A 14818-nucleotide genomic window follows, 5' to 3' on the forward strand; every position below is an offset into this window, starting at 1 on the left:
CAGCAGCATTCCTTTGCTGTATACTGTGACTGATTGAAGTTGTTTCTCAGGTCAAAACAGCAGCTAACTGTTACCCTTTGTGGGCGGAAGTTATTTTGCGGAGATCATATTTTGTTTCTGTTGCGTACTTGATTCACAGTGCAAACATTTAAGCAGTATTGCATGGGTCAGTTCACTTGGATGGTGGTTCTATCGGGGTTTGCTTCTTCACTGGCTCCTTTAAGGTGAGAAAAATGACTCTCACCAAATCAGAGATCAATAATTAACTCTAGCCTCTGCTGAGCTGTGGTCACCATGGCAATTAATTTAATTTACGTCCTTCAGGCAGCTCTATATAAATGGATTCTTCTGATCGGTAAATGAAGACAAAGGAGCATAAATTAAAAGTCTAGGTCTTGGTCGGACATGTGGTGTTTGCTTCAAAGGACGTTCAGGCATTTACCTCGTTCATACCAATTATGAGGTAAATAGGCACACATATAAACTATTGTTACAGATGTTACAGATCTGGAGATTCTGTTGTTTGTAGTAAGATCATATAGAATACAGCTTTAAATTAAAAAAAGTTTCCATTCCATCAAAATTCTGAAACCATTCAAACTTGGGTGAGTTTGACAGTTAATGTGGCTACTCTACATCCTCTGTAGTCCAGATAAGAAACTATTCAGCCTCATTTTCTTCGACTGTAATTTGGTGAATTTGATAATGACCCACTGTGTGTGTCATCCTCCCTATCATTTCCGAGCAGCAGCGGTAAATAATTGTCATTAGTTTTTGGTAATTGAGTCTGACGTTCAACTGTTTGCAGAAATGTATACAGGAAGTACACTAATGGATAATGGCAAACGCATTTCCCTGAAGGGGAAAACAGGTTGTAGATGTAGATGAACTTAGCGATAACATCCTTGCATGCAAAAATGTGCTCTGAACGTTAAGTATTACTGACACATTGGATAAATGTTTGCTTACATTTCTATTTACATCTAATTTAATTTAAAAAAAACTAATAAAAATCTTACCTAAACTTACCTTAATCTTACCTACAATGATCAATGAGTGAGTTTAATACTAGATGTATTATATTAATTAATTTTGTTGGAACAAAAGATCTTTAAAGTGGCATACTGGACTATTAGGTTATGACCATTGAAAAAAAAAGTGTTTATAGAAGTTGAGATTTCAATTGATACATAAATGATGAACTCAAATGATAAAAGAACCAGTGTTGGAAAGTAATTCTACATATACTTAACTACTGTACTTGTACCATCCTGTACTGTATGCTGCTATATACTTCTACTTTTTACTGCATTACTTTTATTTGACAGCTACAGTTACTTTTCAGATTTGATGTCTGGTTGGGGATGCTTGTCACATTTTAGATATCTATGAGTTACCTCTTGAACAGTCTTATTTAAAAACCTGTTTAATGCCCAAAGAGGTAAATTATCCATTATTTCCAAAAACAGATTAAAATTACATCCATTACATGATGTTGACTTGCAGGTCCCAGTCCACGAGTTTGGGAACCACAGAGATTAGATTAGTTTATCCAACTGTACATAAAGAAGTTAGAATGAGCTTCTCCTTGAGTAGCTGCAACTGATGGTACACACTCATTCATCAGCATTAACTGATAATACTAATTGAATAATATCACATATCACTCACAGGGAAAAAACAAATACTTTTTACTATAATACCTTAACTAGAATTTGCTACTAATACTTCTTTACTTTTACGTAAGTAGGTTTTCTTATACAGGTATTTTTCCTTGTAACTGAGTATTTTTACACACTCACATGACTAAACAACATAATTAAGAGATTCATTGCTGCTATGGGATGTGGACACCTGTTGGATGTATCTATCACTGCACAATGACAAATTCAAATCCAACTATATACATTATATTGAGTTAGATTGACATTGTAAGTTAAATTACCAACTAAAACTTTCAAACTATCCCTAATGTTTCCATTTACCCTCATAGTGTTTGATAAATAAGCAGTAGTAGTTGAAGACATGATCTACTTACTGTGTTTGCGTGATGTTGGTGTTGAGCTGAGCATTCAGGATGTTTGCCTCACCACAGCTATAGGGCTTTTAAATAGTCTGGCACAAGCTAGTCTCCAGTCTGTTTCCTAATGCAGGCAAGACACTGCCCCTTGTGACCAAATGATGGTTTTTAAAGAGATGAAGGCAAGCCCAAGTTGAAATGTGATAGGAAATTTGGCTGTCAACAACATTTAGCAGCAAACATGATACTGCTGCATCAGTCACAATACATTTTAGTGAATATAAATGGATGCTTGATAGCCACCATGTGAAACTGTATTTTGTTTTACATAATAATACCCAGACAAGTTTTTCATTTTGTGTTTATTTACAAACTGGACTCTTTCTTTCTACTAGAATTCATGTCTAAAACAACCTTTGCTGTCTTTTTAGTTTGAGAGGTTGACCTCATTATTGTGTAGTATTTGAAAGGCACGGCTCTCCTGACATTTTCAGAGAGGAGAAAAAAAAGGGCATAACCACCCAGCTGCACATAGCAGACCATTTATCAAAGCATTACTCTGTAGCAGAAAACTGTTTTCTTGCCCATGTTTGGGTATCCTGCCGCTTTCTCTCTTCTGTGATTCTCGACAAGATACAATGAAGACGACCTCTGAAACCTCCTTGCTGATGGGATGGGGATTAAAGAGTATTCCTCAGGGAATCTTTATCAGGCAGGATTATCAGATAAAATATATCATTAACTAAGGATTATACTCGTATTTCTAGCAGCATTATCATCATGGGAATAAGTATCATCTGACACTGTACACTGATCTTTGACTGCACAAAATTGTAGTTGCCATGTTAGCAGTACTGATTTTTAAATATTATTTTAAAAAGTAGGTTAATACCACTCAAAAATATTCAAATAGATGAGCTACTTAGTCTACAGTTTTAAGCAATGGTAGGAACCAAAGACAACACAGATTAACTAATGAATGCATGAATCATGAAGCTGTACTTTGTGTCAAAGCAACTTTTCTACCAGATAATAACTAATTTCAGATTATTTTAATGCTACACTGACATGTCGCTGTCATTTCTACTCTATACCCTGTACTCTTGTAAATTTGTGCTCTGCGTAAGATCACCAGTGAGGAGTATATAAAACTTTCAGTCGCACAGCACCAAACATTTCAATGATTTAGTGAAACTGAATAATTTTTTTGTTTTCTACTCTCCTGCTGATGTTCTCTGGCTGCTGCAGTTCAACTCTTAGTCATTTACAGTTTTCTTATAGTTTTCTGACGGACAGTAAAGTAAACTGCTGTTGGACTACTACTGTAAGTATTAGCTGGGTGCTATGTCTTTTTTGCTTGATGTTTGGCAGCAAAGTTGTTACTCCCTAGTTTAGCTATTATATTAGTAATATAATCAAAACAAAAACACATATGTCCATATTTACAACAGTGGTATTGCACTCTGAAACACGGTGTACATTTTAAACACGAGCCGAGCCTCGAGGCGAATTTGACATAGTGACCTAAAACATGACGACAGCAGTGGTGTCTGTCACATGATACCCACGGACCACTTTTTTCCATACATTGTTAAAGAAGCGACTGCGAAACGAACAAACCTCCCTGCAAAATGACTCATTTCACTATCAGAATTTCATCTATTAGGTCCAAAACATTTGTAAAAATCTATAAGAGTGGCACGATCAAATTGCAAGGTTTCTTGTGAGCTTGCTCTTTCGGCCCCACAATGCAGAAGCATATGCAGGAGATCCCGATTTTAACATTACCATTTGTCTTGTTAGCATGCTGACATCATTAGTATTTAGCTCAAAGCACAGCTGTTATTATTCTGCTGTTAGTTTACTGGAGTTAGTAGATATTTGCTTAGTGTAGAATTTAAAACTTCCAAAACTCCATAAAACTTTGGGGTAGTGAGATGACCTGACGCTGCCTCCGAATTGAAACACTAAAAATGAATTGGAACTACTGACGCATCTAAATTTCTAGCAGCTGAATTATAATTAATGAACCAATAAATCTGCAAGCTAGCAAACAATTTTGTAATTTTATTATCTTTATGTTCTATTTTGCTGGCAAACAACAAAGTACAAAACTATCCATCATAATAAATGTCTCCGGGTATACGTTATTCAGGCCCAAAGTCCGGACCACATCTAATAGCTCAAAACTAATATTTGCCCGGTTATTGCTTCCCTAGGTTATCTTTGAGATGTGCTTTTGTCCAGGCAATATTTGCGGAAAGGCCACACATGCAGCAGAAGCGGAGCCAGTGTCACAAAGACATTATCATCTCACTGGCTGAGCTTGATGAATTGCCTGGATCAGCTCGTGTTAGATAAATAAATAGTACCTTCAACACAATATGATTGTGTTTGTTTAGGAAATTTGCGGTGGATCATAATTGAATGCAAAAAGGCCCGTAGAAGGCAGAAAGGGTGAGGAAGATGACTGGAGTGATGTGTGTGTATGTTTTGACTAAATTTGTTTCAGGCATTGCCTTAATGAGTGTTCATGTATGTGTAATGGTTCTGTAATGATAATATGATTTGAATATTCCATCATTCAGACATAGGGCATGTGTGTTTTGCAGTGAAGTGGCGTTTATGTAAGCATGCTCCATTGCACCTGTCGAATGATGCAGCAACTGCTGACGAGTTACTGACGGGCTACTGGGGACTAAATTATACATTCATGCCATTATGCAGAGAGAACACTGCACGCTGTAAAGCCCCACCACATAAAAAAATATCATTTCTTACATGTTTCCCCATATGCCTACCCATGCCTTTGATACCAATATTACTAATACACATAACTTTATTTCCATTTTACACATTTGCCCTGATTAACATATTGAGTGTTGTTGGAAATCCTCAGGCATCGTGGAGGTGTTTAAAGCTTACCTGCAGTAGAAAAGCCTCATATGGCGTTTAAAAAGTGTTAAAAAGACAGGTTAATGTGTTGCTTTACACAAAAGTGGCTGAGAACAGCGATATGCAGAGTGCTTTACCCGCAGAGCTGTCAATCAGAAGTTCACACCAGTACAAGTAGTGTTAGTGTGTGTGTGTCAATGTGTGTGTGTGTGTGTCCAGTAACATGTGGCACTGCGTTGGTGTTCCATCACTTATAAATGAGGTTACCTCTTAAGAGTGGTGCTGTCCTTGGGGGCTGTGCTACAAGCCTGGCTGCCAGACTGCTTTTTGACACTCTATTTGTCCCTCGCTGAAAACATACTCAGCATGTTTGACTTCTCAAATGTACCACCGGTGAATTCTAATCAGACAACAAGTCACTTTCCCATTCTTTAGAACAACCTGTACAACTGGTTACGCTTGTTTTAATACAGTACAGGAAACAAGGATGCACATTTTTAGTCGAATATTTTTTGTTATATTGGAGATTAGACCCATACAATTCAGAGCACAAAAGGCATGATTTTCAGACTGGACTGAGATATGGAGTTACGCCAGTGAGACACATTTGAATTCCTCTTTTGGAAAAGAAAAAAAAAAGATGTGATGCTTGTATTTCTCCACGTATCTCCACAGGACAATAACAACATTCTGAAATATTGGTTTTAATAACAATAGCACAAAGGTTAGAGTATTCCACACAACAGTGATTTGTTGTGCATTTCTGCGGTTTTAATGCACCTGCCACACATCAGGCGTGGTTTCTCACACCTGGAAGCGCCAGTGATCTCAGTATACACATATAAATTTCACTTTGCCCTCAGTGTAAGTAAACACTTTATGCGTGAGTGTGTCAGTGTTAGAATTCCCATTGTGCAAATGTTTTGTTTTCCATTATATTTTGTATGCAGTGTAAAACAGCACCTCTTAAAGAGCCTGTTACTATTTTTGCTTACTGCAAACTTATGAAATGTTTATAAGACCCCGTCACACATTGACTCAGATGTGGATGGGGGCCTGGAGGTGACAAGGCACATAAAAAAGAAAGTGAAGAAGTAATTGACATTGAATTAAAAAAACATTTAAAATGTATGTTTGGCGGAACGCTTGCAGTTTGGGAAAAAGTTTAAGTTTCTCACAGAGAAACCATGAGTTGTCCCAAACCAGGAATTAATGTAGGCATATATGAAAGAAATTGTCAGTGTTTCAGATGTGGGAATTAAATCTGCTGTGCTGCTGTTTTGAATTATGTCTTAGAAGGATATTTCTGAACCTCACCCTTTGAAATTTTCCCCTTGTGGACCAAAACATTATTTTTGACAGCGTAACAGGATAATGTTAAACCTATTTGAGCATGACAGGCTGAGTGGTCAGAGCTGTTGGACATGAGAACTAACTTCAGAACTGGTGGTCTCTTTCTCCAAGTGTCATTTCTGTTTGTCTCACTCTGTCTCTCGCTCTCTTCACTCTGTATCTTTTGTTTTTCTCTCCAAGCCCCAGCTGGTCTGAACTAAGCTGAGGTGGGAACTGCATCGTCTTGAGACTACAGTGAGCATTATGACTGCTAGAACTCCCTGAGGTCTAAATCCTTGATCCTGGTGCCTGTGATTATCTGTGTGGATTCACACAGGTCAAACTGGAAAAACAATCATGAGCTATACATGCTGCTGCTGCTGCTGCTGCTGCTGCTTGTCAGGTCAGAAACAGTATCAATTTGATAGAGAGCTACCCCATCTGCTCAGTTTATTAGCCTGTGCCCTCATACACTTGTCAGTGGAGCAGTGTGTTTGTCAGTATTGCAGTTTTTCCCGCCTAAATTCTTTTAATTGTGGACATTTTTATGCTTTTGCGCCATCCCTATATTCATTACTTTGCTACTCTTTGATGAGCTAAGTAAATTATGTGTTTTTAATTGATGACACCAGCATAGTTCTCAAGTCATGCAAACCAGCAATAACTCCAGACCAGGACCGAAGAACAGAGGGATGTTTGTTGCAGATGCATCTGGAAAAAAAGCGATCAATGCACCTGATGTGCTTCTTTGCACCATCCCCAGAGTCGAACTTAAATCCTCTTTTAAGAGTATTTTTCCATCTGTCAGTGCTGTGCTCTGTGCTGATCATTAACACTAAATTTACACTTCAGTCCCCATCTGGGTGGGTCGTCTCAATGTCAGTAACATACTGTAGAGGTTGACAGAATTAACCAGCAATACAAGAATAATGTAGTGTAACTTTTGAGAACATGGTGACCTGGAATGGATAGTGCCAGATAATTCATTAGAGTGCAGAAAAAAATAAAAAAATAAAAATGTAACAGCTTTAGGGAGGTTAGCAATATATTGACCTCAACTGCCACTCCTTTGTAAATAGATATTACTTTGCTTTATGTACTGCAGAAATAACATATGGCTCAGAATTAGTAGTATTCATGCAGTTCAGAGTCAGTGGAAAGTGATTATCCTAACGAAACAGATGCTCCATAATTATGTCATTCGTTTCGAACTTTGAGGTCTTATTTTGGTGAAACGTAAGTCAAAATCTTCACAGGTTATTTAGTTTAGTTTAAAAGTCATGAAAGATATTATGACAACATCTTATATTACCTCTTGGTCATGGCCATGCGTTAGTGCGTAGTAAACTAATGTTAGTTCTGTTAGCTCAAGTTGGATAACTGTAGTGTATCTAACTGAGCAGAATTGGCATTTGCTAGATGTAAATATTTAGTAACCGTTCATTTCCATCTAAGAACTGGCTTTGTTTGGTGCAGCCCGTTTTATTTTAGTGATAAATCTCCACTTACTTTTCTGTAGTAAACAGTCAACTTGGATAAAGCTGAACTTTAGAAGATGTATAACCGGCTCCTGGCCTGTGTCCATTCTCTATAAATCACAAATAAGACCCACATAATTTTCCGACAAGTACATCCTACGCAGGTGTAACAATCATTTACGTACCCTGAGATGATAAGATAGATGGCTAAGGAAACATCTGGTTTACGGCTCTCTGAAGTAAACGTTGCTCTTGTGTGACAACTAAAACCAGTGTGCAAGGAGTGCAATGTTTTTGTGATCACATACCTGTGACCAGTGTTAATAGCTCAGTGCTTCCACAAACACTGGCTGTGGATGAGTAAGCTGATCATGAGTATTAGTTAGTTCCACTTGCTTGGCCCAGACAAAGCTTGTTAACCCTGACACCAAGTGGGTTATGCCTGAATAAACCCAGCCACAACCAGAGCTGACCACCGGGGCAATGTGTCAATGTGTGGGGATGAAAGTGGTTTACTTTTAATTTCATTACATTATTGCAACATTTGTTTTCGCACACGGAATTACAGGTTGAGAAAAATCCATAAGAGATTGATTTCTGATTATTTTAGAAAGCTATGTGTAGAGAAAGATAGCAAGTGATGGGATGATAATGAGTGAGGATGAAATGCAGGCATGGACAGAAGAAGAGATTAGGTTGGCTGAGCGGGTAGGAAAGAGGACAGAGTGAAGATAGAGATGAGATTCAATCCACTCCAGAATGTCCTGTTTTCTTGCCCTTCTTTAGTGATTGAGGATGCATGAACCAGTGAACTGACAAGCATTGTGGGTAATGAACTGTTTCCACTCCACTGCAACCATTATTCTGAAGGTCAATGGACGGGTCAAGAAAGCTAGCTCTACGGGCTGATACCTTCCGAACTGTAGTAATGAGTGGTTGGCTTTCACCGCCTCACTTGACTGAACTGCTCTCAACAGTGAACAGTTTTGTGTAGTCACACTTGGCACCTACAAAAGGATAACAAGTGTACACACACACAGTGTGAACTGACTGATAAGCAATAAAAAGCACATGCACAGTTATTCAAATCTTAATTTTTTTTTGATAACGAGTGAATTACAGGTCTACTTTATCTTTATACCACTTTGCTAGTGATGTACAGTAGAAATGGGAAAGGTACTGTAGTAACATCACACACAACTACGTTTATAAGAGTCAGACTGGCTGTTAAAATGGGCTGCAATATTTAGCTAATGAACATGACACCACCTTGTGGAGACAACACAGATTTCTGACTGGAACACACATGCTGAAGAACACTTTGAGTAGTTTAGACCGACCGTTCAGGAACATCACGCTGTGCTTAGAAAGGCAGTGCTGTTACATGTTTAATTGGAGAGGAAATGCTGATCTGACAAATGTACGAATGTGTCTGTGGAGTGCAGTATCATTCTGGAAACTGTGGCACCTCTTATTAATCCTTTTTACCTAGTGGCCACAATCTATCCTACTTCTTTTTTTTTTTCTTCCAGAAATGCTGTATTAAGGACATTAGATTTGAAAAATGTTCTACTTTAATGTTTAAGAGACAACACCAAATCAAACCGGACCACCCCCTCCCAAAAAAAGAAAAAGAAAATCTAATCAGGGCTGATGAATTTGAAATTTATGGCAAATCTTTATTAGAGCAGGCATGATGGCAGCTGAAAAAAAAAATGAGAAAATGAGAGGAAGAAGAGTCGGAGGGAGAGATAGTGAGGTGGAGACAGCTGAACAGAGAGAGAGGAGAGGAGGGGAGGGAAGATACACTGGTAGATTTATGACTTCTTGTTTGGAGCATACTGCTGAAACAGACTCATAAATGTTTTTGATGGCCCGCAAATAAATAACTCCCAGCATGTCTGCTCAGCACACAATAAATAATCCCAAAAAGTTTAATCATTCTCTATCCTTCCGATTTAGTTTGAGGATATAAGCTCATACTGTATACGGTACACTGTAATATACAGCCAAGGCAGAGGATGACAGTATCATTCCATCTTACCCTACGTGTCACCTTCAAATCGGTGAGACTTTACTGAAGATGTATATTAAAGTAAAAATGTTGCGCCAGCAAGATTTTGAGAAACCAGCACTGGAGAAGGGTTTTGTTTCTGTGTCTATTGGCTGTCTGCTTTGTGCAGTAATTTCAGTGTATTTGCTGAGAGCTGTGTTCACCCTTGAACCTCCTCCTCTCGCACAGCAAACAGCTTCCCACATGCACAGGTCAAGAGACTCACTGTAAAGGTGCCCTTCTTATAACACAGTACTCATTATAACATATTCATCTTTGAGAAAGCCATATACAGGAGAACGCATGTGTGTGACTGTCTTCTCCATAGGTGCACGTGCCGTGGGTACACCATGTGCTACAAGTGCATGTGCATGTTCTCGTAAGATGCATTTCTGTGTAGGAAGACATTTGCAGTGATGCATGTGTTGGTGGGGAGCCTGCGATTGACCAATGTGTGGGACTGCATTTGTGTGTGTGTGTGCATGTGCTTGTGTGTGAGCTCATATGTGTTGGCGGAGGTTTCCCTGGAGAAGCCGAGCAACAGAGCTGACCTTGCAGTAAAAAAAAAAGAAAAAAAAAGACAATAATTTATTCATTGGCATTGCACAAATTTCTCTCTATCTTCTATCAGGTGTTCAGCTGTTATCTCAGCTGTTTTAAAACGTCTCTTCCTGCACTCTGCGGATTATTGATTTTATCCAAACACTTTGTCTTTATTTTGGGACACCGAGATTGAGATCATAATTTATAATCTAATCAGTCAGTGTGCATTCAGTAGCTTCTCCCTCATTTGGAATCAGTTGTAAACTTCTCCACTTCTAAAGGTCTGCACTTACCTACCTCGCCACATTGCGTATTTTTAAACACTGGAGCCTAACCTTGCTGTCTCTTATCGGACAGGGTCCAGCTGGCAATGTCAAACAGATGGCTTTATACCCGGTAGGGTTTCCATTCAGAATAAATTAGTTCAATAAAATACCAAGAGGGCACTTAGAGAGCAGACAATTAAACACCTTGCATAGAACGCAGTCAAGCTGTATTTCAAATGACTGAAAGCTCATACTGATGAATGCAGTCATTAAAAAAGACAGCACTCAGTACGATTTCAACAATGGACAGTAAGCACACATGCCAGCCTTGAAGTTGAATGGGCCAGAGTTGAGATAGGTTCAGAAACCACACTTTCGTTGTATGAAGGATTAAGCTGTTACATAACGAACGTGTTACTTAACACAGAGGGGAAAAACGGTGATGTTTACTTTTGATTTAAATTAATCATCCTGTGACATGTTGAAAGGACCCAATTTATGTATAATGCATGACTGAAAAATATGTCAACGGTATTCTTAACAACATAGTTTCTGTGCTGTCTAAACACTCTAATTGAGTACAGTAATAGGACCCATCTATCGTCACAGCATGAATCACGATGGTTTTTAAATTACTTTGTTCAAATCAAACAATTGCAGTTTTTTAAAGTAATTCAAAGATGCTGTAATGCACATGACAAAGACCCTCCTTGATGAATTTTGTACTCAAAGAGGAAAAACAATATATTTTCCGGATGAATTATCAAACAGATTGCCTGTTCCTCTCAAGTGATTTTTGGCTATACATATTAAATGGCAATGAGTAAGTGGTAAGAAGTGGAAGTTTCCGGAACCATGTCCAAATTGCCATCAGGCAACACTTGTTGCTGATACGCTTATCTCACTCTGCGTTGCTCTGCCAGTAACCAGGGATAACAATGAAACATTCATTGAATTCTACTCAACATAATTAAACTGTATTAACTTAATTACCTTTGCCTCTGTCACAGTAATCAAATGGATAGAGTTCAGCTGTGCACTAACCTTTCCCTCAGGTGTGAATTACAGAGCACCCGAGGGATAACATTACCATCACCACCAAAGGCTGGTCTGTCATTTCTTTTGAGGGCTTCATTCCTTTTCTATTTGCCAGGCCCACAAGGATTTCTCTGAACGCAGGTCCCTATCGATGCCCTCCAAAACGTAGAGAAGGTATTCTTAGAACAGTGACCTAACTCCCTTGTGAAAGTAAGCTTGAGTATGATCCCTTCACAGGAAGGTTAATGTGGGTGCAATGATCCAAGGGCCGCCATCTGTCCTCAAGAGTACTCCTTTACGGTGATAGCAATAACTCATTTTGATACTTCTCATCATGATTTCACTTTTGGGCAAGGGCTTGGACCTGTGTTCTGGGTAGAGGGCGCATCGAGCAGTGCCAGGGTTGTCAGGCACGCCAAATGATGGATGAAGGGAAGGTAGTCTTAGTTCCTGACAGGATCCATTCAGCCTGACCATCAGTGGGGATTTGGAAATGCAGGGCTTGTGTCGGGTTTTTCAGAGCAGTAAAAGTCTCACCCTCTACCAATAAAATAAGAATCCTGTTGACCATAAGATATTTTCAAGAAACTCAGATCATTTGACCTTCTCTACTTAGGGTGTCTATCCAGAAGCGTTTTCCCTGGCTCAGTGGGAGGCTATGATGGTATCTAGGGTGGTGATGACATGTGAACATTTATTTTAGAATACATTTTGGAAATTAGTTGCTGAAAACATGTGAAAAGACTTGTAGCGAAATATTGCTGTAATGTGGAGTTAGACGTTAAAACAGTTTTTCACCAGTTTTCAGTCCTTAAAGGGTGGCTCGATGACACACTGAGGCCACCCTGAGCATAACCCTGCACCCTTAGCAGAAAGATTAATTAATCTTGCTCAGAGTGTTTCAAAGTTAGTCATGTAATTTCCTGAACTCATCTGAGAGTCGCTTCAAAATTGCGGTTTGACTGCTCCTGCGAGTGGACGTGACTTCATCACATTCAGCAGACATACCCCCACTGTCCTGGAGCTGAGAATACTGCTCATTTTTACCTGATTTTGACACTGATTGCATAAACTTTTATTAATTCAAATTTGGCTGGGTGGTTAATAAAAGTTTTTTCTTTGGTCTGAGAAACTCAGAACACATATTTATTCTTACTTTACATGGACTTTAAGGTTTACCCAAACACCATTTGGTCTTATTCCCCAACTGGGCTTCGGAAGTCAAAAAAAAAAAAAGAAAAGAAAAAGTGAAAGTAAACACTTGAGTGCCCTGTCTCAGATTTACAGAGGCAGGGAAAAACACTATTGACTTATACTGATGGCTAAGTGCATTGAAGTAGTGGCAATAAATAATTGTGTGTAAAACTCATGACGTGCACCTCACAAGCAGACCAACAGATAAACCATCAAAAGACAAATATACGTCAGCCTCAAAACACATGTACCAGCATTACGTACCCCAAAGGCACGTGTACAGTATCAGCATTGTGTTTTCCCAGACCTTTGTCGTCAGAGCTATTTTTAAAAGAGTATTTGGATACATCAACAGTAATTGTAGATGACTTCATTGAATCAGTATTTTGAGCTTCTACTCATGAGGCAACTGCTGTGGATGTTAGGAATGGGAAAAACTAATGACAAATGACCTTTTCTAAGCAACTATACTGTAAGTGCTGATGCTGATCCCGTGTGGAACCGTACATTCAATCACAAGAAGCCTGTGGTCACACAAAATGTTGGTTTAGACAACTTATTAAGACCAAAGGTACAACATTTGAATCTTCTCAAAAGAAACAAAATCTTGTCTAGTGCAGCTCCTTAGATATCTGAGATTAATTTATTGACTTCTGCTACTGCCTACTCTGAGTCCCAGCAGTAAGTGTTCGACCAAAATAAATAAGTACTTATAGGCACCATGTTCCTAGAGGTTGAATCTGAAAGCATCTGTATTTGTATGTTTTTGGGTGAAAGTACATGAGTCAGAGAAGGAGACAGGGGGGGGGAAGCACAATTTATCTACTTCACGGCAAAGCAAAAGGATTCCCTGGACTGTTCTATCTGGAGTATGGGAGTACAAAGGGTACAAAGTGTACAAAATCGTGACTGGCACTTAAATGTCCATCTGGGACAATGCCCAAGGTGGTGGTTTTCGTTTAAGGTTTAATTTTCATTTTCCCAGCACAGCCACATTGACCTATAGGAGGCCTTAGGGCAAAAATAAACTGCTGGGCCCCTATCAACTCTCTGTCTCCCCACTTTCTTTGCAGTGTGTATAGATTTTATATAAATACTGGAATACTGCCCGGCCCCAAAATTTGCAGTGGAATAATTTGATTCGAAACACTATTTTCGAAATATGCAAATGCAAGCATAAAACTATATAATGGAAGTCTTAAAACTAGATTTTGAATCTCAAGATCAGGTAATAAAGTCACATATCATGTCATGTGTGCTTTAGTGGTTTAGTTCACTTAAACTGACACATATCATTTGATAAACAGTGCATCTGTTGCTTGGTATTCCAGCCTTGAACCCGAGTCTCAAATGTCATGACACTGGTGTGGGCCAATCACGCTGTGGCACATTCAGACAATCACCTACTGTCAAGGACAGAAACCAAGATCAGCAGCAGTGACCTCTTCAATATACTGGTTTAAATTAGGAGGTGCTTCCAGAGAGCAAGTACCAGTCCATCAAGAGCCTTGACACCAGCAGTTAGCATTATCTTTAAAGTCCAATATGTGTAACCTTGAAGGAAGCAAGCGAGATGAAATGATATTATTACACCCCTGGACATTGATAGTGATTGAAAATATCAACTGTGTACATTGGATTGCTGTGTGTCCGGTCACTTGATGAATTGCTTAATGCAAATATCCAAGGTTATCATGCACACACACACACACACACACACACACACACACACACACACACACACACACACACACACACACAGACCAGTTATCTGATGTGGAAGGGGGATAGGATTTCAGTGCAATGTCATCTCCCATACTTAAAAAGCTGTTGCCCAATAAGCTCAACATGACCATGGAGCCACGTCAGCAAGTAAACAACAGCCTGAACAAGGAAACAAGATAGGACGACATCACCTGCTGCAGTTTGACCTCGATACACAAACATTGTATGTCACACACCTATAGTAAGACCGTGTTTGTGAACATTTGTCATCCAT

The 14818-nt window shown here is 39.0% G+C and overlaps 1 protein-coding gene across 1 annotated transcript in view; it reads left to right on the forward strand.

Annotated features, from left to right (window-relative positions):
- Positions 1-14818, forward strand: part of kcnb2b (potassium voltage-gated channel subfamily B member 2b) — a 110287-nt gene that overhangs the window by 8522 nt on the left and 86947 nt on the right. The window lies entirely within an intron of this gene.

The sequence above is a fragment of the Larimichthys crocea genome, chromosome XXIII (assembly GCF_000972845.2).
Source record: "Larimichthys crocea isolate SSNF chromosome XXIII, L_crocea_2.0, whole genome shotgun sequence".
Taxonomy (NCBI): domain Eukaryota; kingdom Metazoa; phylum Chordata; class Actinopteri; family Sciaenidae; genus Larimichthys; species Larimichthys crocea.